The sequence below is a fragment of the Melanostigma gelatinosum genome, assembly GCF_949748355.1.
Source record: "Melanostigma gelatinosum genome assembly, chromosome: 24".
NCBI classification, from domain to species: domain Eukaryota; kingdom Metazoa; phylum Chordata; class Actinopteri; order Perciformes; family Zoarcidae; genus Melanostigma; species Melanostigma gelatinosum.
The window spans coordinates 9,466,947-9,489,881 of record NC_136657.1 but is presented as its reverse complement, the minus strand read 5'-3'; the positions used below and the strand labels follow the sequence as shown (position 1 = coordinate 9,489,881).

Here is a 22,935-nt window from a genome sequence, read left to right as displayed (position 1 = left end):
GGATCAACTTAATTGATTAGGGTTGGTTTGACTAATTCTACATTAGTAAAAAATACAACAGTCAATTAAGTTGGACCAACCCAAATGAATTAATTGAATCCGGCCCAAGTAAAATAGGTTGGACTAACCCGAATAAATTACGTTGATCCAACAGAATTGCTTTTTGCTTGAAGAAAGCATTTTAATCGTGTGGAAATCCTTTCCATGATTTTATTAAGTTCGTTGAAAGCATCATTTTTTTTTATTAAAACGTGGAGTTGTCAGGTGCTTGTATGGGTCTATAGACTCATACAAGCACCTGACAACTCCACGTTTAATCGTGTTGAAATACTGTCCATGATTTAGCTAAGGTAATTCTAAAAATAACTTTAGAGTGTTAACATTTTTTAAACGTTTACCGTGAACCAGAACTGAAACTTAAGTTTTAACAAAATATACAGCCGGCTGGAAACATAACAAGACAAATGGGAGATGTTGCAATACAATTGTATTTCTCAAAGGAGGCACTGAATAATGTTTTAACAACCAGTTGCTTGCAAACATACATATCAAAATTACAAGTTTTTTCAACTTTCTATGACATACATACATTCAAAATAATAAAGTACACTGCTTCACTTATTTTTGAAAGTGCCAATATAGTGGATCTTGGTACTTAATCCATTTGAAAAAAAACAAGCGGTCTAAAAAAAAAAAAAAACACATTCCTCTTAAAACCTTTCAAACATTCTTCTTAAAAGATTTCAAACATTCTTCTTAAAACATTCCTTTTTACATTTTGCAATTACTAACTTACTGCACTTGTCGTTTAATGTCCTGGTGAACTCACAGGATTACAGAAAATAGCACAGAAACACGGAAGTTTCTTATCTGCTTTAGCCATCAGTGGGCAGTCTCAAACTAATGGAAAAGCTTTGTTTTGAGAGCTTGTCCTTTGATGGATAGTTTGTTTCCATTTAGTTCCATCATGATCTTCTGCAGAGCTTCGAATGTGTACTTGAGCTCTGGAAGGTAGCTGAGGTTGAGAGCATACACGAGCGCAAGCAACATTGACACCGCAAAAGGTACCTTTTCCAACTCATCTAGCACTTCCACCCCCTCCAGAATGACTCGAACATCCTCAGGGTCATCACTGGGCTCTGCACCTTCTTTTCAAATGACAAGGATTCCAAAGACGGTCTCTGCCATGGCCGTTTGACTGCTTTCGAAATTCTGTGACAAAACAATTAACAAGGGCAATAATTTTCACTTATGTGCATTACATCCCATTTTTATTGCACATGCTAATTTGACTGTATAAACAGCTATCAATAACTTTATTCACATAATTAAAAGACATTATGACTACCTGATATTAAATTGTTTCACTGAGCCATGGTGAGGTACTTCAATGACTAAGCCCTACCAGTGGCTTGTCTGTTACCATGAGATCAGTGGTTGTTATTCTAGCATTACTAAGGTAAATAAAAGTTTCACGTTTTTAAAGCTAATGGCAACCAAGAGGAAACCACATCTATTCCAACTGTGATCATCCCCAAATAAAGCTAAAGGTAAATGAACATACCTTGTATTCCATCACCAGCTTCTCTGGATCTTCGTTCAGGTAGACACAGACCTTTGAGGACGCATTCTCGTCTGACGTCAACGCTGTCAGTCTAAGTATGCAGATAAGAGAAAATAACATTAGGAACACCATCTCAACCAACCAGCTTATTAATCACAATGATTAACCATGCAATATCCATGTGTGCATTAGTATGTGAACCCTTGGGATCCAGTAGCTGCTGGCGCCTATGACTTCAACTACACCTTTCCTAAAGTTTCTTATTAATCTCCCAAGGTTTTTGAATGTTCGCTACCGATCACAGCTTGGCATCACCACCCTAATTTCAGAAATGCGTATTATTCTGGAACCTCTCAGTTCATTTTAAATTTCCAAGGGGCGTTATCAACAGGTGCAGACAACCAATAAGAGCAACGGGGAAGTAAAAAAATACAAAAGCTCTACGAGTAGAATAGCCTCTCTTCAACTTTTCCATTGTTATCATACCTGGGTTATGGGTACCATGATGCTCTTGATCTTTCTCCCTTGAACTCCACCTTTCTTGGCATACACCTGGATCATGTTTTCAGAGTGAAGATCCAGCTGGGAGAAGAACTTTGACTGCAAATTGATTGTTGTGATTCTCTTGAATTCTGCATTCACCTACACAAAAAAGAAATTAGTTTGGCTATTTTGTTGTCACTGTTGTTAGGTACACATTTGATATTGCAGTTCAGTCCGTTCAAGACATGCAAATGCACAATACACGCATCTTCAACTGCAGGGTTATCTTCAGTATGTTCATCTTCCTCAGGATTATCACAGGATTCTTGTGAAACTTCACTGGTTGTAACTACATCTGGCTTGAAATATTTGAATGTATGTGGATTGTGTTTCCTGGTCTTGTGAGAGTGAAATGTTCCGTATACATTTGTTTGAACACTGCAACCCCCAAACATACAAGTAACAGTTTCTTGACTCTTCACATGAGTGCAAATGTGTAAAAAAGAATCCTTCTCTGTGGAAGATCAATACAAGTGCACAAATGACAACTGAATGTTGACAATTCTAGCAGCTCCTGGGAGTTTTGTTGAAGATGGACTATACTTAAATGAATGTGCAAAGCATTCCACGTCTTAAAAGTACATGGGCAGTTTATGTGTGGGCATGGATAGCGCTGCCTGTGCTGTCGTCTAATATGTTTTAGTAGCTCATATCTACCAGATAGAGATACACTACACTCCATACACCTCCACATAATTTAGCTAGACCATCACACATAAGCTTTTTAACATTGGAATCGCTTGTTCAGTGAGAAACATTCACCGTTTCATGCCTGGCAGGTCAGTGAGGTTGACCAGGACACTCTTGCGGTGGGATGGTGCAGTCAGTGAGGTTGACCAGGACACTCTGGGGGATAGCAGACACAGGACACTTTTGCAGTCAGAAGTTGCTGCAATAAAGTCAGATAGAACAATCAATGAAGGTTAAGTTATTAAGTTGTCTTGATGAAAAAATGATTGTCAAGGAAAGTAGCAAATATTATATATTTTTCTCACTGTGACTTTCTGCTATTTGTAAAAACACAGCATATTTGTAAAGATTCATCATGTAAAAAAGAATATAGATACATTTACTTCAATTATCTTTTATTAATTCAATATTATTAACAAATATAAATGTTACCCCCAAGTTAACACATCTCTTCTATCATTGGAAAGATAACCAATCGGAAAATAAATACAATCGGGCCTGTAGCAACGTCCTCTTAGTAAAAACACAGAATTCAGCATGTTCTGCATCATAACAAGCTGCCCTTATTCACTAATGAATCATACAGACGTCTCTTCAAACAAATTCCCCTGTTATAGACAATGAGCATTCATCTGTCGTATAAAAATAACTCTTTCTGGAACATATGGTAAAACAATACTTACAGTGATAAAGTGCACGGTTACAGTGACTCTAGATTATTTGGCAATGGATGTCCACACAGCTTATAACTACTATCATACCCGCTTTCCTCAGGTAACGCTACTCCATGACTTTAGCTGTGGTTGGTTGTAGAGAGAGAGACCGTGTCGCTGTCCGTAAAAACATTGAGATATCTCGGCTCCAAAGTGTGCAACGTAGCGCGAAGGCTCTGATTTGAATCCGGTCAAATTGTATCCATATTCGGCTAATCAAACTCAGCCACCCTCACCCAAACTCTGCTAGTATTTAGCTTAGCTTAGAAAGTAAACAAGACACGCGTGTATTACGTCTGCTGCATTCGGCAGCAGTAAGAAACGGCTAACGTAAGCAGGCTAACACAGGGACATGCGGGAGAAAGTCAAACCCACCCAGACTGCAAGGTCTGCAGCACACAAGTCCACAACATCACCCTGCAGGGCATCACTGGTGTGAACAGTCTAATAAAACCGTGCAAATCTCAGGGAAAGGTTAAGTTTCCCTGAAATTTACGTTAGCAGTAAGCAGGCTAACGTAAGCAGTAAGAAACGGCTAACGTTAGCACGGCTAACGTTAGCTCAACGTTAGCGCGCTAACGTTAGCACGGCTAACACAGGGACAGTGAATCTACACATGCGGGAGAAAGTCAAACACACACTGAGGTCTGCAGCACACAAGTCCACAACATCACCCTCCAGGGCATCACTGGTGTGAACACTGATAAAACCGGCTAACAGCTAGCCGTGCACATGGGGACTGTTGGCTTTTTAAGTTTGGTCGAAAATAACAAATAGCCTCAACAGAACAACTAGCTAGTTAACGTTAGCTAAGAGCTGAAGACATTTATGCACATATTATTTTACATTTAGGCGGATGCTGGTGGATTTCTGCTTACCTTTTCCATGTGCAAGCCAACGGTGTGTCTTCTTCTCAACAATCTGCTTCTGAAGAAGACTGCCTCCGCCTTGATTTTCGCGGTCATGCCTAGATACTCGATTGTCTCAGTTTATCGCAACATGAATGGATCTAATAAATGTTACGTTTTTGAAGTTCATGCAAATCCTACATGACTGAATCACGTTCACATTGGAAACATGAATGAATGTCGTTCGAAATACATGTTACACTACAGTAAATGTAACAGCCTCCCAATATCCTTTTTTTGAGTGTACTTTCGGAGTTCTTGCTCTCATTCAACCATCAGCTGAAGGGAAACCCAGATGGAGAGCCTGCTGGTGAAAGTTGTGTCCCTGTTCCCTGAGATCCGGGATGCACTGTTGCTATCTGCTGCTCTCATTACGCTTTGCGTCACCGCGTCCTTGTTTACATCCTGATAAGTAAATCTGACTTGAACGCAGTTGAGCTGAGAGGGAGCAGAGGCGCGATGGCTACAGGCGGGTCGGCGGGTTAATCGCACTTGACTCGGAGCTCGTTGCGATTGTCTCGACCACTTTAGACGTCGAGCGCAGACCTTTCGGTGGAAATCCCATTAACCTGGAGAAAAGACCATTTAAACACGGTGACTGGAGAAGCGATTAGGTTCAATTTGAGATTCCCGCAAAGCAGTGCGTGGCACGCAGCCAGAGCCATGCTCTGCTCCAGAATTAAGTGCAAGAAGTACAAAGAGCAGGTTTGAGAAGAAGGGATATCTGCTGTCACACGACAAAGAGACCGTGAGACTTCTGGAACAAAAAGATGGAATCTGGGCTGCAAGTTATGAGGACCGCTGGTATGTGACCATGAACTGCCGAGACGCTCCTCTCTGCAGACGGAGATATGGAGGAGCTGGAGAGAGCTTGCAGGTGAGACAGAGTGCATATGTGAGAAATTGAAAGGTTTCGTTTTAAGAGTTTAAGAGCCAATAATCTGGGAACCTTCTCAATATGTGATGCAACACGGTTGCAAAATCCTGCCATGCTTTTAAAGCTGAGCTGGGCCTTTGAAACTTCACACCAGATACTTTGTTAGCCAGGATGCAAGCTCATTTCACACCACCTTTCACACAGGCGTTCATGTTGAGAGGAGATGCAGAGGATGGAACACGGACCATCGGTCTAGAAGACACCTAACGAGAACATGGGCTGAGGTGACTCCACCTGAATGCATGCGATGAAATGAACATGGAGAGTGGCTCTCTCTACATGATCAAAGTGAGGTGGGGGAGGTTGGTGTGTGTGTGTGTGTGTGTGTGTGTGTGTGTGTGTGTGTGCGAGGCTCTGACAGCCTGGACAGTTGGGATGGGCGACTGCCAAACTGCTGCTAAATATACACAGGGGTCAGTCTCTGGCAGTTCCTCAGCTTGGTCAGAGCAGCGCTTCAGGTTCTCTGATAAAAGCGGTTTCTGCTCGCCGAAGTCAAGTGACAGTTGTGACAGGGGAGAGGTCGCGAGGACCTGACCTGTCGGAGGTTGACGGGCACTCGGCGATGGGAGTTGTCACAGAGGTCCCCAGATATGCAGCCAGAAGGACGGGCGCTGTCCTGATTTGTGGGTTTTTTGTGAACACTGCAAAAAATATCTGCTTTGCTAAGTCGTTTATCTTCGATAGAGAGCTCTTATGAGAAGGAGGAACACTCCTACGTTTGTGACAAAAACTCACACAGTCCCCAAATGATTGATTAATTAAGTCATATGTAGAAGGAGTATGACAATTAATTAAAATGCAAAAATTAGATAAGATTTGTTGTTTTAATGTGATTTTTATCTGAAGATATATATATTTTTTTATTTAGAAGCAGTGAGGAAACGCCACAGACATTATTCTAAATAAGAATCTCTGATTAACATTTCATGGTGGACACTTTTTGCAGTGTGCATCTGTGTATGCATGTCTGTGTGTGTGTGTGTGTGCGTGTGTGTGTGTGCGTCAGCAGAGCAGTGATGAACTCAGCACTATGTTGAATGGGCTGTTTTGGCAGCTGAGACAGCGGGGCCGAACCTGCGGGTCAGAGATAAACGCCCCTCTCGGCTCTGGACGTCCCATCAGAGACGGGGAGAAAGCTCAGGAAAACAGCTCTCCGAGGGGGGGGGGGGCAGCGAGAGGTTAGACACGCGCGTCTGAGAGCGGAGGGTTGCTGGTTGAAATCCCCGTCCCTTATTAACAGCCACAAATAACGACATTCGTCATCGTCTTTAACAACAAATCAAACCAAACGTGCACCTGTTTTCTGTGTGTGGAGACGCAAAAAAATAATCCAAGCAAACAGCGCGCTCATACAGCATGAACATAGAAAGATTTATGCCGCAGGTCCACTTTGGTTTTACAGACAGATGTAGCCGATTACGAACTGTTAGCGGGAAGCAGACGATTAAAGCCATGATTGCTATGAAGGGTCATCGTTTTCATCTTTTCCTCACTGCATGACTCACCAAGAGGCGGAGGAACGCTGCTCTAAAACACAGTGAACACAGCTCAACTTGAACCTGCGACGCAGTCTCCAGGAAGCGGCCTAATCACCGCGAGGAAACGATAAGGTCGGTGCTTGATGTTTTGCAGCAGGAAGCCGGGCGGAGGTGACCGCTCCATTTAAACACGCAGACCTGCCAGGACTCAATCGGCTCTTGTTTTTCCTCGTGAGTGGCCCTCTCAAGATCCGAAAGAAAAAGGCCTTGGAGAATCCCTGACTGGAAGCTTGGAGCTGCATTTAGGAAGGAAGTGAGAATACGGTACGACGGGCAGACAAAAGGTTAGTCCTGCAATGTAAAACTGATTGGGAGGCCTTGATCAAAAACCACTGAGCTCAGCAAAACCTCACAGGGTAAGCTGAGGTGACGAGATATTTGTTCTACCAGACAGCTGCAAGGTTGCTGTTCTGCAGCTGTGCATGACCTCGGCCCTTTCTTAAAGCGGGACACAAGAAGGGAAACAGTGTTTTGGTCTCCTTACAGTCAATCGGGATGATGGTTTTGTCGTTATGATGAGAGCTGGGCAAGCTTTGAACAGCAAGAAGAGATGCTGACAGGTGAAAAGTTCATAAACCTGCTCCTCCAGTGAGCAGGATGGTCATCCTCATGTTTCCCTGATTCCAGCGACCGGTGGATGTTATTGGTCACAGTGTGAACACCGACTGAGACACTGCAGTGCACCGTCTGACACATCACTGATAGTGCAAGAGGAAAAAAAGATAAAGCGGTTTTGTGAAAACAGCATTTTCTCCGGGCAGAGTTGGGTTTCAAACCTCTGATTTGCCACAAATCTTAGATTTCAAAGCAACTGAAATAACACTGAATATGAAAGTGAAAGCTGAATGTGATTATCAGCTCAACAGGAATGAGTAACCTCTCCTCCCGGAGCTGTGTAGTTCAGGACGAACATACATAAATGGGAGCGTGTAGCAGAGCTTCGCTGAAAAACTGCATACCTGCACAGCGCATCTCTCCTCGGCGAACAACAGTCAGAGGACCAGCGGAACAGTGTGCAACAAATAAAGAAGCACAAACATGTTGGGGGCAATAATCTGACTGCATTGCACCTTTCATCTCCACGTCAGAGAGAGTGGATTCGGCTTGCCATCACGAGGACAACACAAACTAACTGGGCGAGAATGGAGCGAGGGTTTGATCTTCCCCGTGGAGAGAGGCCGCATCCGAGCAGTTAGCAAAATGAATCGAATCAGCGGGATTAACGGCACCTGTAAAGACCTGTCAGGTAGATTTACAGACCCCGCTGATAAGGCGAGGGATAAATACGCCCGGTGTCCCGTCGGCTGCCAGCCAGTCAAAGGAAAGCATCCGCCCCTCCCACCTCCTCTCTCCCGCTCTCCCTTTCGTCTCCCCCGAGCTGCAGACACCTCCACCTTTGATAAGGTAATAACATCGGTCTCGACTCGGCTGCAGGATGCTTTCAGGGTGATGAATGCAGTCAAAAGCGGGCGGACTGTGTGTGCCGATGCCTGTTTGGATATCAAAGGTGACAACAACCTCACTGTCAGGAGGAAACCTTGTATCTTGTTGGTTACATACTATTCTGTCGGTTTTATGAGCCTGAAAACATTCTATACCCACCGGGGAACATCTTATATATCTATGTTATTATGCTAAAACATAAAAACGGGAGCTATAAAAACAGCTGCTGGAGGACAAAAGGTTGTGTCCTCAGCACTCTATCTGCCAATATGGCTTTTATATAACCTGAGGAGCAGCTGCATATATTTTTAAGATTCATATTTCAATATTTGAATGCTTTTAGGCAAAAAGACAAACAGTTAAGTGATGACTTTTAGTATTTATAGAAAGTCAAGTCCCTGATTTAGCTGAAAAGTTCAGTTAAGTTCATTTAGAAACATTTAAAATGTGTGACTTTACATTTCTACTGAGCTTGAGCGTGTGTATGAATGTGTAATGTTGTCCTCTGCTGTGTTTAGTGGTTATCATCACTTTAAAGCCCTTTTACCAAAAGAACAGATTGATGGAAAGAGGCCTTGGATTCATTTGAGCAAAATTGTCAAAGATCTTAAACATAACCAACGGCTCTACTTTCCCACCTCTGCATAAAATACAAACCCCCGAGCTGCATATTTGTGAAGTGCACGACGTTTAGACCCTGCAGCTCTGTCCTCTCTTCACTGTGGAGGAACTGACACGCAACGCAACCAGAGGCCAGAAACGAATGCACACGACACCGAGACTCAAACTCGTCCATTCTACTGGTTTTATACTCTCCACCTCTCAGTTCTCTCTTTGCTGTAATCGGGAAGGTGCTGCACAAATACAGTTTGACACAGAGAGAAGTAGAGATATTATTTATATGACCAAATATTCAATATTTCGGTCCCATGGGTACAGAAAGGGAGTTTTAAAGGTCCACAGAGAGAGAGAAAGAGGAAATGTGAGAATACTTTGTGTCGAGAGCATCCTGAGCAAACACAAGGTAGATGAGTCTCTACTGTATCCTGATCAGCAGAGGGTCTGGGGATAAGAGCAGCCTGTTGGTGAGTTCATTTCCTCTGTGCAGCCGTACATCCTCCCACAGCGAACATCAAACCTTCACCTCCTCTCACAGCTGGACCTGTTCTTGTGTGGCCGGCTCCACTCGAGAGATACGACTCGATGAAAACTTATTACGGTTGGTTTATGAATCAAGGGTAGGAACTCACCTCTGAGGCGACTTTAATTGAAAACATCAGTTCAGTACATTTACAAGAAGCCTGTAAAAAGCTCTGCTGGCTGTGACTTAACGCAGCACAGGAGGATAGCATATCCTGCCTGTTTGTTTAAGCACGTGAGAGCAGTTCATGACGCTCAGTTACTGAGTCCACTTACTCCGTCTGATTTATGGCCACTGCGCGCTCACGCTTCCTGCAGGAGGGGTCGAGATGCGACGAGCTGCGTCCAGTCAGGGCGACCCGGGACGGGAGTCCGGCGTCGGCACGTAGGCCACGTCCCCGGTGAACGTGTTCTCACGGTGAACGTGTTCTCACGGTGAGGTAATCCATGATGTCACCGCTGTGAGCTGCAGGGGACCAGAAAGAGCTCTGAAAGCAGAGCACAGAGCGCTGGCTCGCAGCAGCAAGAAGACTGTGTTGCCGTCAGGTTTGCTGTGCGGCTGGAGGTTCACATGGTTGTTGGGCGGTTTCTCCGGCTGGACAAGTCCCATCGCAGCGCTGCCGGCCAGAATGTGATGTTTTGTTTTTCCTTGGGATTCTAAAGTGGCGGTGATGTCTCATAAGTTTCTGATTTATTTCCACTTCATTTGATGGAGACAGGCAATGTAGTCCTTTGGAACTTCTCGTGTTAGAATGTGACACAAGATATGGGCAAACGTATGTGGACGACACAAAGCGTAACACGACAGCGTTACAGCTTTTATCCGTCAGTGTGCGTCCAGCTTTGTGTCAACAGTCTGCAGAAGACTGTTCCAACATGACAATGCACCGTGCACATAAATGGCTTTCCCAGTTATTGGAAAAACAGAGCTGTGACCTGAACCCCATCCAACATCTTTGGGATGAACTGGGATGCTGACAGCGAGCCATACATTTGCTCGCTGTCTCAACTTTTGAAGCACCGACGTTTTCCACTAATGGCAACAATAAAAAGGGCTAAAAAGGCATCAAAAATAATCACAAAATGAAGTAAAACTTAAATTCTCATGACAGCATGAGACATAAAAGGCCGTACTAACAATCCGGCGGCTTGGATTTCACCTAAAGCTGCGTGACGAGTACCTGCGCTCGTATGAAAGAGCAAGCGAAGCTCAACATCCAATCTCCTCGAAGGACCATCGCGTGGATACAGGGGTAATTCCACCAGAGCATCGCTGGCACGCCTGAACTCTTCCAGCTCAATGTTTACCCGTACTCCCCACTGCTCTGGAATACTATATATCTGTAAGAGGTCATGTTTTTCAAAGCCATGACCAAATGTGTTTGGATTGGCGGTAGAAAGCTCCTTTAGATTTAACACAGGCTACGCAGGCTGACAGCTTGTCCCAAAATATGCCAGCGTTATTACCAGAGGGGCTGCAGCCACAAATATAAACAGCAAGAAAGATGAAAAGAGAAGTTTTGCTGCTTCATCGCACATATTGAGATAAGTATCAGAGCGGTTGATCGATACCAATGAATGGACGATCACTGGACCAGAGCGTTCTGGGGTGAAAATGACTCAAACATAGAACAAGTGGGTTAAACCTGCAGACGATACATCGTTACATTTTACTCTACATTCATACAAAAGCAAACTTCATGAACTTACTTGTCCAGGAAGAAGCGTAGCACTGACGGTACGAAGTTACACTGCATGTTCATTTAAAAATAAGAATAAAAATGGCTCCGTCTGACTCTTCATACACTAATTATACCGCAGGTGCGTCTCAATTGAATGATTGGGACAACAGGTGGTTGGTGACGAGTGTCACCCAGAAGCAAAATTCACTTCAATCCAGTTTCAAACTAACTACTGTCCTCAAACAACGCTACCCATTGTATTTAGAAGGTGAAGACGCCTACATGTTGTAAAGGTGGACTAGACCGGAGCATGAAGCATTGCAGGGGAAACCTCCAGTGTACCTTTAGTAAGGGATCTATGTCAGTGACGTTGCTGTATTACAACTCACTGTGCACTCAAAACTAAATCAATCAGCAAGAAGAGCACAGTCGCCGGCTTTGTTGGCTTCATCAGGACCAGCGAGACGGGGAAGCGTATCGACTGTCACCTGCGTGAAGCACTTTAACTCCCGTCGCTGAAATGAGGCTGTTCCAGAGGCGCGTTGTGATGCGTATCGGCCGACAAGGCAGAGTGGTGATGATTGCTCCATTGTGGCTGTCAGCGAGCGGGAACAAGGTATTCATCCTTTGTCAGAGCGACGTCTCCTCCCTCGTCTCACCAATGAGTCCCCCCCCCCCACCCTCTTAACCTCTTGTCTTGATTTGGAATCACTGTTCAAAGGCAATGGTTTACTGGTGCAGCCGGCTGCCATTACTGCCAATGAGAGGTGTGCCAGCGCGCTGACTGTGATTCGATATTACAAGTGGAGCAGCTACAAACACCAGCGTTTCATGGCTGTTCTTATCACTGCCCTACGTCTCTGTCAGTTACATATTTACTGGCAAATATTTTCTACCAAAGAGCGAAACGTTTTCTGGTTATGCATTTTCAAAAGTCCTCTTCTTTATACTTAGACACAACAAAAGTATCATTGTATCCACCTCCATTGTGTTGAGATGAAACGTTGCAAATAAGAAGACAACTATCTTTATTGTTGAAAACAATAAGTGGAGAAAAACACGTTCTTTTTGCCCACAACTGTTGTTTAAAAACATTCTGTGCACGGATTTGTGATGAAATGTTGACAAATTGTGAAACGCAGATGAAGAAAATAAAAATCTGGGAGGAGCGTTGGTGTTTCCAGTTGAAAGCACTGACACCTAATTTCGCCAGTGGACTCGCTAAACTCGATTCGTGTTGTTCGGCAACGCTGCGATTAAACACGGAGGTGTGAGTTTGACAAGGTGTAAGACACACAACAGCCTTTACAGCCCCCTGTCCTGAATAAATGCACACACTTATACTTCCTGTAGTGCCTCATTTATTTCCTGACACTAATGCTGCATACTGTGTCCGTGGTGTGCGTCTCTGCTTTATTTCCCCCCTTTTCTCCCATAATTCAAAGTGAAATACTTCCAGCCATTTGACACAATTAGGCACTCTCTTCCCACCGCATCGCATCCCACTGGATGGCCCTCATTATCACGAGCCCTCGCCTTTTAGATAACTTATAATGAGGCCGAAAATGTCTCACATTTTGCTTTTTCTGTTACACCGTCGGTTCAAAGAGACCTACTTCAACCTAATTAGGAGTTGCAACCGCCGCAGTCAAGCGCTCTTCTTGTTTCTTATGGGGTTAACAGCGGTGAGATGTAGATTTTCATAGGACAGGGTCTAGAGCCATTATGTCCAATCTGTGACAGACATCACTGATGTCCAAGTCCTACGGTAATGGTCTCCAGTACTGTGTGCTGTGAAGCTACCGCACTGATGGTAAGGATGTTGTTAGTCAGATAATACGGGGCTTTTTACTCTTTATTCCCCCGATCAGCTTGCATTTGCATCTGCGGATCTGGGAGTGAAATTGAAAATGATAGTGAACCTGTTCTCCTTGTTGGGTGGAACAGCTGAGCCCCGAATGCTCCTAAATAGTCCACCAAGGACCATAGATCCACCATGTGTCCGTTTAATTGACTTCCCAATCGTATCGAGCACCTGGTCGGAGATTTTGGATGCGCTTTCACTCCCTCTTGGAGCCTCTTGGATGCCGAGCAGAAAAGAAGAAGCATGTGGGAATTCCCACTTTCAAAACTGTCAAAGTGGACCTGACTGAATGCACAAAACATCTGCATATTACATCTACAGTTCATGCATTTACCACACACTCTTAGAGTAAATCATTGCTGCAGTAAAAGTGTGCAATACTGCAGATGATAGCTACATTAGGAATGTGTTCCTGCAGGTTTGCTTTAGAGGAAGCCCTACTTGTACAGTTAAAGGTGCTACATCTGGAATTCAGAGCACATCTCCAGCTCTCTGCTTCGGGCAGTGGGGAATCTCCACTCTGTATTCATGTAGAACCTTTAACGTGACGCGTGGACGGCATCAGCAGTGAAACTGAATCCCCACCTGAGTCAGAGCTGGTCAGCTGGCTGCAGTGAATGTACATGTACCGTCCGTGCATTGGCTATTTGTGGGGAATTAACAAAAACCTGCAAAATACCAATTCTGTGCTCCAAAATGTGCATCAAAAATGAGCTCAGACTCTCGAGCAGCTCTCAGGACGCTGTGGATCGGCCGGGTGTCCCCCCCGACCCCCCGACCCCTCTTCACCCTCAAACAATTCAGCTTTCCACTTGAGTAAGTCGTAGGTGTGTTTACTGGGCGCCAGCTTGTCCCTGTTAATAATATGAGCACTGAACCTTGGACCTTACCTGACTATAGTATCTGGGACAATAGCCAGCTCCAGAGAGTGTGTGTGTGTGTTTCCGTTCCCATAATCTTGTTCCCCTCGCAGAGCAACAGAGCCTATAAAGCTGTCAGTGAACATGTAGGACACGTCACCTTTGCCGGGGTTTCTCTCACACACACACACACACACACACATATATCCACAGAGCTGCTGCGGTATCACACACTCCCGCTGAACAAGCCACTGTTACACATGCACAAAGGTATGCGCATGAGAACACACCACAAAAACACACACACACACACACTGCTGCACATTTAGACACGCTGAGCGTGGGGTTCACACACTGCAGATCAACACAGTATTAACCTCTGCAGATTACCGTGGGTCCCTGTAATACGTTCAATTGGAAGCTTGACAGCTTAAAGAGTCGATCAGTGTTTGAAGAATCACGAGTGTTTGCATCGGGCGTGATGTCACCAATTAAACAAGCAGAGAGATAAATCCACGATCAACCAGGTGTTGTTTCCTCTCATGTACATTACAGCTACAGCTGGGAATGACATGCTATCTGTTTTACTTGAAAGAAAGAAAAGCACATGTGTAATGAAGTTGATTGGCATGTCCTGTGTGTGAGCTGCTATAACCTGGTATTTATTTACCTGTCCATCTTTCTCTTGAGAAAGAACGATAAAAAAGGGTTCAGGTATTCTGCGTGTGTTTGTGCACAACGCATCTGCATGAATATCCAAGTAAATGGTTGTGTGTGTGCCGTTTGTGTGTGTGTGTGTGTGTGTGTGTGTGTACGCCAGCCAGCTCCTGGTCTGTCAGGAGGATTATGGCAAACAGATGACTTACGCTTCTAATTTGCGGCCTTAAATTGCAAACAGAGTTTCAGGAGTCCAGGAAAGAAAGGTGTGTGTGTGTGTGTGTGGCATAACCCACCCACCATCAGCACACACACACACACACACACAGTAGGATCACTACATGTTGTTTGCAGAATCATTTCAACACAGAAAGACGGGTTATAGATTTACATTTTATGTGTTGAAACTCAGTCTTCGTGCACTTTAACAGGAGGATGAATTTTAACACCTTGACAGTCAACATGAGAGGAAACAGGGAGGAGTGCAAAGGTCTTCAGCGCTAAAACGGTGCAGCAGGTTTTCATTTTCTTTTATGGTTTCTAAATTTAAGCAACCAGAAACTGACTTATTGCTCCGTTCTGGTGTGAATAATGATTAATCCAATGTTAAGTTGTACTTTCTAATCCCATAGGTGTGATGTCAGATCCCCTTTTCATAAATCTACGTAGAAGGCGTCGTCAGTGAGAATCCCACCGTGCTCCTGCAACACATTTGCCGTGAAGGTAAACAGCTGAGCCAGCAGCACATAAACCAGCACCTGTTGGTGATTAACCTTTCCGGCGAAGGTAGGGAGAGCAGCACGCGGCTTCTGTGGCGAGGAGGAATGCAGCGCCGGGACATCGGAGACAGACCAGACATTTGTGACCGGCGAGAGGAAATACCCACGAGACAGCTGGGGAGGTTTCACCTGGCACCTGTCGGCTCGCCACAGAGTCGCTCCTGCTGCTGGTTAGAGCTGCGAGCGCGGCTGCCGGTCACCGACGATATATCAGCAAATCTGCTGTGAATCACCATCAGAATGGTCTCCGGGGATTATCATAAAGTTGCACTGCACCTGCTAAATGTGAATGCAGCACAATGGAGCGAGCGAGAGGCCGGGATCCAACTCGTGCGAGAAAATATGTGAAGAATCCAGCTCGCATTTGAATTGTAGAGCGTAACTTTATTACAGTAGAAGACTAAAACAGGTTCCAAAAGTCACAGGGACGTTTCCTCATGTGTTAAAGTTGTATCATCCTCCCATTTGAAAAACCTATTCTGACTAAATTAATAAAAAAGCCGAAAGAAAAATTATGTTTTTTGTACTTATTTTCATAGTTTAAGCCATTATTTCTATCTCTCTCTCTCTGTGTGTGTGTGTGTGTGTGTGTTCACAACTGCGGTAGGTACAGCAGGTGAAATTTGACCCAAGAGGTCAGTCTGTAATCTGTGACGGATGTTTACAACGGACTGCTTGGAAGACAAAACAAAGTCAAGCGGTACAATTATTACCCAAAGAAGTCTGATCATGTGACTGCTTCCCTGGTTCTCTTTTCTGCCATGATTTTAGATTTTACTACGGATGGAAATGTTGTATATTATTAACTCTGTGACATTCATCATTCCAAAACTGAACAGGCGTCTCCTGGAAGATTAGTTAGGGGAAATGTGTGTGTGTGTGTGTGTGTGTGTAGGCGATGAGCAGCCAGGTCTTTATCGCTCATGTTCATCTCGTATTCCAAACAGCATGCCATCACACTGACATCACATTCACACACTGTGCTCAGCAGATCTTACAACTAGTTTACAGTTGACACAACAAGTTGTTGATGCAACCTCATGATGAGTTTCAGTACAGTTGTTCTGCCTCTGTTTTTTTGGTAACAATGGCTGCAAAAGTCTCAGTCCTCTGAAAATAGAACGATGTGGTTTGTTAGAAGTTCAAATGTAAACCAAAGCACTACAGGAAACAGCTCGCGGGGGATTATGGGTAAAAGGAGACAGAGGCAGCTCTGCCTGCATGGAAAACCATGCAGAACAAAGTCGGCCATTTCTTTATGTGGATTTAATTTGAGCTCCACCTCTGCTGCCAAAGTCTCGAACCTACACGACTCTTATTTACAACTTGTGGTGGGCTTGTTATTGGGCGGTGTGAAACTAAACCGAAATTACATTTTCCACTCTGGTTTGGACCAAAGAAAACAAACTGTAGGTGTGATTGTAGCTTCGCTTAAGATAAGAGCAAGATGGCAGAGGAATCATCAAAGTTTCTCATGGGTCATTTCCTGAACCATGCTGCTGCTGTGCATCTAAATGTGGCCCGTTTGAGTTGCAAACATGGGAAAATTATTTTGTCTGGAAATAAAGGCCAGTAGAAGAGATCCTAATCCAAACCAGTTGTGTCAGATTATTAAAAAAAGAAAACAAAAGTGTTATCATTCTGCCTGGTATAAGACAGAAACGTAATAAAGAGAACATGCTTTATTCTAGAGCGGTATGCTCTGCAAACTCTGTGTTAGTTATGCTTTATTCTAGAGCGGTATGCTCTGCAAACTCTGTGTTAGTTATGCTTTATTCTAGAGCGGTATGCTCTGTAAACTCTGTGTTAGTTATGCTTTATTCTAGAGCGGTATGCTCTGTAAACTCTGTGTTAGTTATGCTTTATTCTAGAGCGGTATGCTCTGCAAACTCTGTGTTAGTTATGCTTTATTCTAGAGCGGTGTGCTCTGTAAACTCTGTGTTAGTTATGCTTTATTCTAGAGTGGTATGCTCTGTAAACTCTGTGTTAGTTATGCTTTATTCTAGAGCGGTATGCTCTGTAAACTCTGTTAGTTATGCTTTATTCTAGAGCGGTACGCTCTGTAAACTCTGTGTTAGTTATGCTTTATTCTAGAGCGGTATGCTCTGTAAACTCTGTTAGTTATGCTTTATTCTAGAGCGGTATGCTCTGTAAACTCTGTGTTAGTTATGCTTTATTCTAGAGCGGTATGCTCTGTAAACTCTGTGTTAGTTATGCTTTATTCTAGAGCGGTATGCTCTGTAAACACTGTGTTAGTTATGCTTTATTCTAGAGCGGTATGCTCTGTAAACTCTGTTAGTTATGCTTTATTCTAGAGCGGTATGCTCTGTAAACTCTGTGTTAGTTATGCTTTATTCTAGAGCGGTATGCTCTGTAAACTCTGTGTTAGTTATGCTTTATTCTAGAGCGGGATGCTCTGTAAACTCTGTTAGTTATGCTTTATTCTAGAGCGGTATGCTCTGTAAACTCTGTGTTAGTTATGCTTTATTCTAGAGCGGTATGCTCTGTAAACTCTGTAAACTCTGTTAGTTATGCTTTATTCTAGAGCGGTATGCTCTGTAAACTCTGTAAACTATGTGTTAGTTATGCTTTATTCTAGAGCGGTATGCTCTGTAAACTCTGTGTTAGTTATGCTTTATTCTAGAGCGGTATGCTCTGTAAACTCTGTGTTAGTTATGCTTTATTCTCTAGCGGTATGCTCTGTAAACTCTGTGTTAGTTATGCTTTATTCTAGAGCGGTATGCTCTGTAAACTCTGTAAACTCTGTGCTAGTTATGCTTTATTCTAGAGCGGTATGCTCTGTAAACTCTGTGTTAGTTATGCTTTATTCTAGAGCGGGATGCTCTGTAAACTCGGTGTTAGTTATGCTTTATTCTAGAGCGGTATGCTCTGTAAACTCTGTTAGTTATGCTTTATTCTAGAGCGGTATGCTCTGTAAACTCTGTGTTAGTTATGCTTTATTCTAGAGCGGTATGCTCTGTAAACTCTGTGTTAGTTATGCTTTATTCTCGAGCGGTATGCTCTGTAAACTCTGTGTTAGTTATGCTTTATTCTAGAGCGGTATGCTCTGTAAACTCTGTGTTAGTTATGCTTTATTCTAGAGCGGTATGCTCTGTAAACTCTGTAAACTCTGTGTTAGTTATGCTTTATTCTAGAGCGGTATGCTCTGTAAACTCTGTGTTAGTTATGCTTTATTCTAGAGCGGTATGCTCTGTAAACTCTGTGTTAGTTATGCTTTATTCTAGAGCGGTATGCTCTGTAAACTCTCTGTTAGTTATGCTTTATTCTAGAGCGGTATGCTCTGTAAAGCCAGCATTAGTTGAGGTCTTTTTACAGTGTTTGCAGCTAAAAACATCCAAAGTCTGTGAAAGATGCCGGACCTTTTTTCCCATGCATAGTGCATACAGTATATCATAGCACGGAACAACAAAAAAAGCCATTAATGTCGGGGTAAATAAAAGACCACGTCTAAGTTTTTGTGTCTTATTTATGCTGAGCTGCTGACTGAAAACGGAGGCGATATATTTCACGCAGCCACATACAATATAAAGCAGAACAAAGGTCACCGTCGTCTGTCTTTGGAATGCAACACATTAAGGTGAAAGATCTTTTCATTCAAACATGAATGGATTACTCGGGCTGCAAAGGTCCCGACCGTAAATAGATTGGGATGTGGCCGTGAGAAGGGAGCCGTACATGAAGTCCCGGCTCATTTGAAGAGGAAACGAGGGACGAGACAGTGACAGCCAATGGGACGGACCAGCTGGCCACACAGAGAGCAGCCTCTTCCTACACAGGTACGGCTCTTTGGCATGATATAATCTTAAAGGTCTACCCCTCTAAACAACAAAAGCTTCTTTTATTTGCTTCCTCCCATTCACCCACAGTCCTCTGCTGTGGACAATGGGCCCATACAATATCATGGAGCAACGGACATTCCAGTCACCGAGGCTCAAGCGCATCATTCTGAGGCCACAATGGGAAATGTCCGAGCATCTTTTCTCTTTTTAACGATTTGAGCCTACTCACGCTCTCTACTGTAGAAGGTAATGCAGGAGGAGAGCACAGCCAGACCACCCTACCAGTCACCACTCTGCTTCTCTAACCTAACAAGTATTCACATCATTTACTGAAGTAAAAGTACGAACACCACACTGTGAAAACACTCCGCTACAAGTACATACTCATCTAAAGTACGAGTCCCTTTAATTTGCTCTGAAATAGAGCCCTTGAGTTCATGTATTCAGTTGCATTGCACCTCTGCGGCTCCATTATTCCAGAGCTCAGCCACCTCTTCAGGACACTGTTTGTGTTCCCTCTCTGCTCCGATGAGCTCCAGCGTTTCTCTGCACACTGGAGTGGAAATGAGACTCGCTGGCTGAGCTGTTACAGACTGTCCTGAGCTAAATAAAACACGTAAAGAATAGCTACAATGTCAGACAGCTCAATTCATTTGCACGCTTTAATGGAATAGGAAACGTCGTATGCTGGTCGGGGCTTCTTGCAGGTTGCAGGACACAGCTCATGTGACGGCTTTTTGCATTTTCTCCTCTTGCATGTCAAAGTGCACTAAAGTTGAATTCGACTCTACTTCGCACATATATGTCTCCTCTATGTGGATGCAGAGTTCACACCTACTCCTCTGGAATCAAATGTATAATCCAGCTGTTACAAAGCTGGTGTGACGGAGCTGAACTCACGCTGAAGTCAACTGCAGTGAAGTACTCTTTATGTTACTGAACCTGTACAGCACGATCGGTGACGAGGTGGGGCGACCGAACTATTCATTGACTCATTATTAAGAGACAACATTTGAATTATTTGTGAAATGTGAAGATTTTCTGCTTTTATCATTTTCTAAAACCTTGTTTTCTGATATTTTGTAGACTAAACAGAGGTGCCTGTACATTTGTATCGGTGAAATTACAGATTCATGCATGCACATGCACAGGGGGACATCCTAAAAAAATGTATTTAAAGCTTCGGTGCCTTGTTCTGTGTTAATTACAAGTCAGAATCATTCTTTCAAATCGACTGCGGGTTGCATGATCTGCTCTACATGTGAGGCTGTGCCAGGATGCACTTATCTAACAGAGTCTCTGCTCCAGTTTCACCACAACAAATTCCTCCACTGCAACAACGGCAGCGGTCCAGACTGCACTTGATACTGGGAGGGGAGAGGTGGGTGGGGGGGGGGGGGGGGCACTGAAGCCTGAGTTGCTGGCTTGCCATGGCGGTCCATTTAGCTGCCCATGCAAAGTGTTTACAATAAGTCTGCCTGTGGCCTCGTTGTCTGGTGAATGAGGACAGCGAGTCACCTGGCGAGGGGGAGAAAGGTCCCGAAGTGGAAAGGCTTTTGTTCGGCAAACCCCGTCGCCTTCCCAGGGAGGAGAGGTATTTTCTCCTTCTTTTTTGTTGTTAAACCCACAGTCATTAGTTGGCTACAGCGGGGGGAGACGGAGGAGGAAAAAAATACGTGAGGCCCTTTGCGGGACCTGAACCTTTTCAAATGCGAGCGCGCCTTTTGTTTTTGCAACCCTGTCAAGAACGGTCACCTAATTAGACCTGATATCTCTGGCCGAAGAGAACCCGTTTGTTAATGGCTCTTTACGGAATTTTCTTAATGAGTTTAGATGGCCATTGTGCGGCAGGGAGCTCCTCTAAGACAAGAGCATTTTCCAGCAAACGCACACACACTCAGGGACACACACACGCATAACAAAAAAGAAGTGAAATGAGGGCGAAGATTGAGCAATGGGAGAAGCGAGCTGACATGACTGTGGGCTAAATAGGCAAGGTGTAGCGAGAGCTGCGAGCGTTACGGAATCAAGGCAGGGTCATTAAGGCGGAACAAAAGCGAGTGGGAGCGTAGCCGGGGGCCCGGGGGCCCGGCTGCTATCTGGCCGCGCATTGTGTCGGGCCTCGACGGCGTCGGACATTTTCAGACGCGAGCTGCACACAACACCTTGATCACATCTAGTCGCTGACGCCGTTTTCTTCAGCAAACTCCAGCGGCTTCTTTTGGAGGGGCGGCGGCGGGGGGGGGGGCCTTTCTTTTTATTTTTCTCTCATACCCTCTAACACCCAACCTCACCACCAACCCCCTCTTTTCTTTTTGCTTTTGTTCATGTCTCGGGGCTGCAGCCTGCCTTTCTTCTCGGCTCTGTGGAGAGGGAACAAGCTTGTTAGCTGGCATGGATATTTTGACTGGAGACATACTTTGGCCACTTGCCTATGGAAACAGTGTCAAAGCACAACCTGGCTTAATTGTCACATCGGCAGTCCTGGGAGAGGTCTTTGGTGAGGTCCAGGCCTAATAAATATCAAAAGCTCCTCTCATCTCTCTGCTCTTTCTCTACCCCCCCCCCTCTTTTTACCAGTGAGGGAAAACTTGTAAATTAATCTTAGTGTCAAAACAAGACTTTCTCTTCTTGCCTCAGAATCTCCAGTTATTTTTCTGTTTTTGTCCCAGAAGTTTTCATCAAAGGGTAGCGCTGTCTGAGACCTCGCGTAAGACCATCCGTGCAATTTATAGATTTGATGTTTGTCGAGGCTTGCAGTTTCTCAGTTGATTTAATGAGAGTCTAAAGCTTCAGCAAAAATACACAGAAAAAAAAAAAACATCAACAAGAAACAGAAGCTGCTCAGGAGTAGAGCGTTTACAGCAGCTGGTGAAGTGAAATGGCTCGAATTTGATGTAACTCGAGGTTTTCCAAACAGGTCGCCGCGCTCTTGCATAAGCGATACGGTGGCGCGAAGCATTGATTCTTGATCATGCAAATGTGCAGTGCAACGTTTCAGACGACACTGCGCACATTCCAAGAATGTTGCTGAGCTTTTACCGAGCAAAACGTCCGATGTAACTCTTTCCATTTGCTCGGATGTTGAGCGGTTGGACGTATAGTCAGAGTTCGACCATTCCTAATGAATGGTGACCTAATGAATACGTACATATCAGCACCTCCTGGACCCAAGTGGGAAATCAAGTCCTGGTGAGTCCTGTTGTTCATGTCTGAACTTGCAGGGTGACATTTGACCCCAAACTGGTCCAGTGAAGCTGCTCCGTGGTGAGAATGTGAACTTTGTAAGAAGTTTAAAAACAAATGTCGCGTGAGGCACGTTGAGCAGGAACTCAAATTGTACTTTTGATACATAAACGTGCCAAAGGTTTTGTACAGCATGAAGGGTAAAGTGGAACACCGGTGCACATTCAGCCTTCAGATAGGACGCACATTCAGGCAATATGACCGTGTAATGGCCGGCTAGCAAATGCCTTTCCATCATTGTCACTTTAGTGATGGATGATGTCATATGTGTCTAAGATACATAGGGGCTTCTTTCTAATGATTTATAAACCGTAGCTCCATATCTGCTCTAAATCACATCACCATCAGTCCGCCTTAAGATGCTGCTAACGCTCTAAGACTTTCACAGGCTTCCCCAGCCGAGGGGACGAGCTCCTTGTTTCTGTTCTGGATATCAGTACAGAGTTGTTGTTTTAAATGTTCAAGCATCACGTGTTTCTGTATCTTTTATGTCTTTGCCCCGCTGCCTCAAAGACAAATTCCTGTGCATTTATGCTGCATGGTGCATTAAGTGATTTAGGGTCTGATTATA

The 22,935-nt window shown here is 44.2% G+C and overlaps 1 long non-coding RNA gene across 3 annotated transcripts; it reads right to left on the bottom strand.

Moving 5' to 3' along the window:
- Nucleotides 1-1,048: 1,048 nt before the first annotated feature.
- LOC306797074 lies at nucleotides 1,049-4,453 on the bottom strand. Of its 3 annotated transcripts, none has more exons than XR_013773091.1 (5): nucleotides 4,389-4,453; nucleotides 2,870-2,996; nucleotides 2,051-2,206; nucleotides 1,565-1,655; nucleotides 1,049-1,212 (listed from the first exon to the last, which is right to left on the bottom strand). It is a non-coding gene; the product is annotated as an uncharacterized lncRNA (long non-coding RNA). The 3 variants fall into 3 exon arrangements; XR_013773092.1 differs by lacking the exon at nucleotides 4,389-4,453 and adding an exon at nucleotides 3,886-4,134; XR_013773093.1 differs by lacking the exon at nucleotides 4,389-4,453 and adding an exon at nucleotides 3,886-4,134 and having other exon boundaries at nucleotides 2,051-2,196.
- Between the last annotated feature and the right edge of the window lie 18,482 nt (nucleotides 4,454-22,935).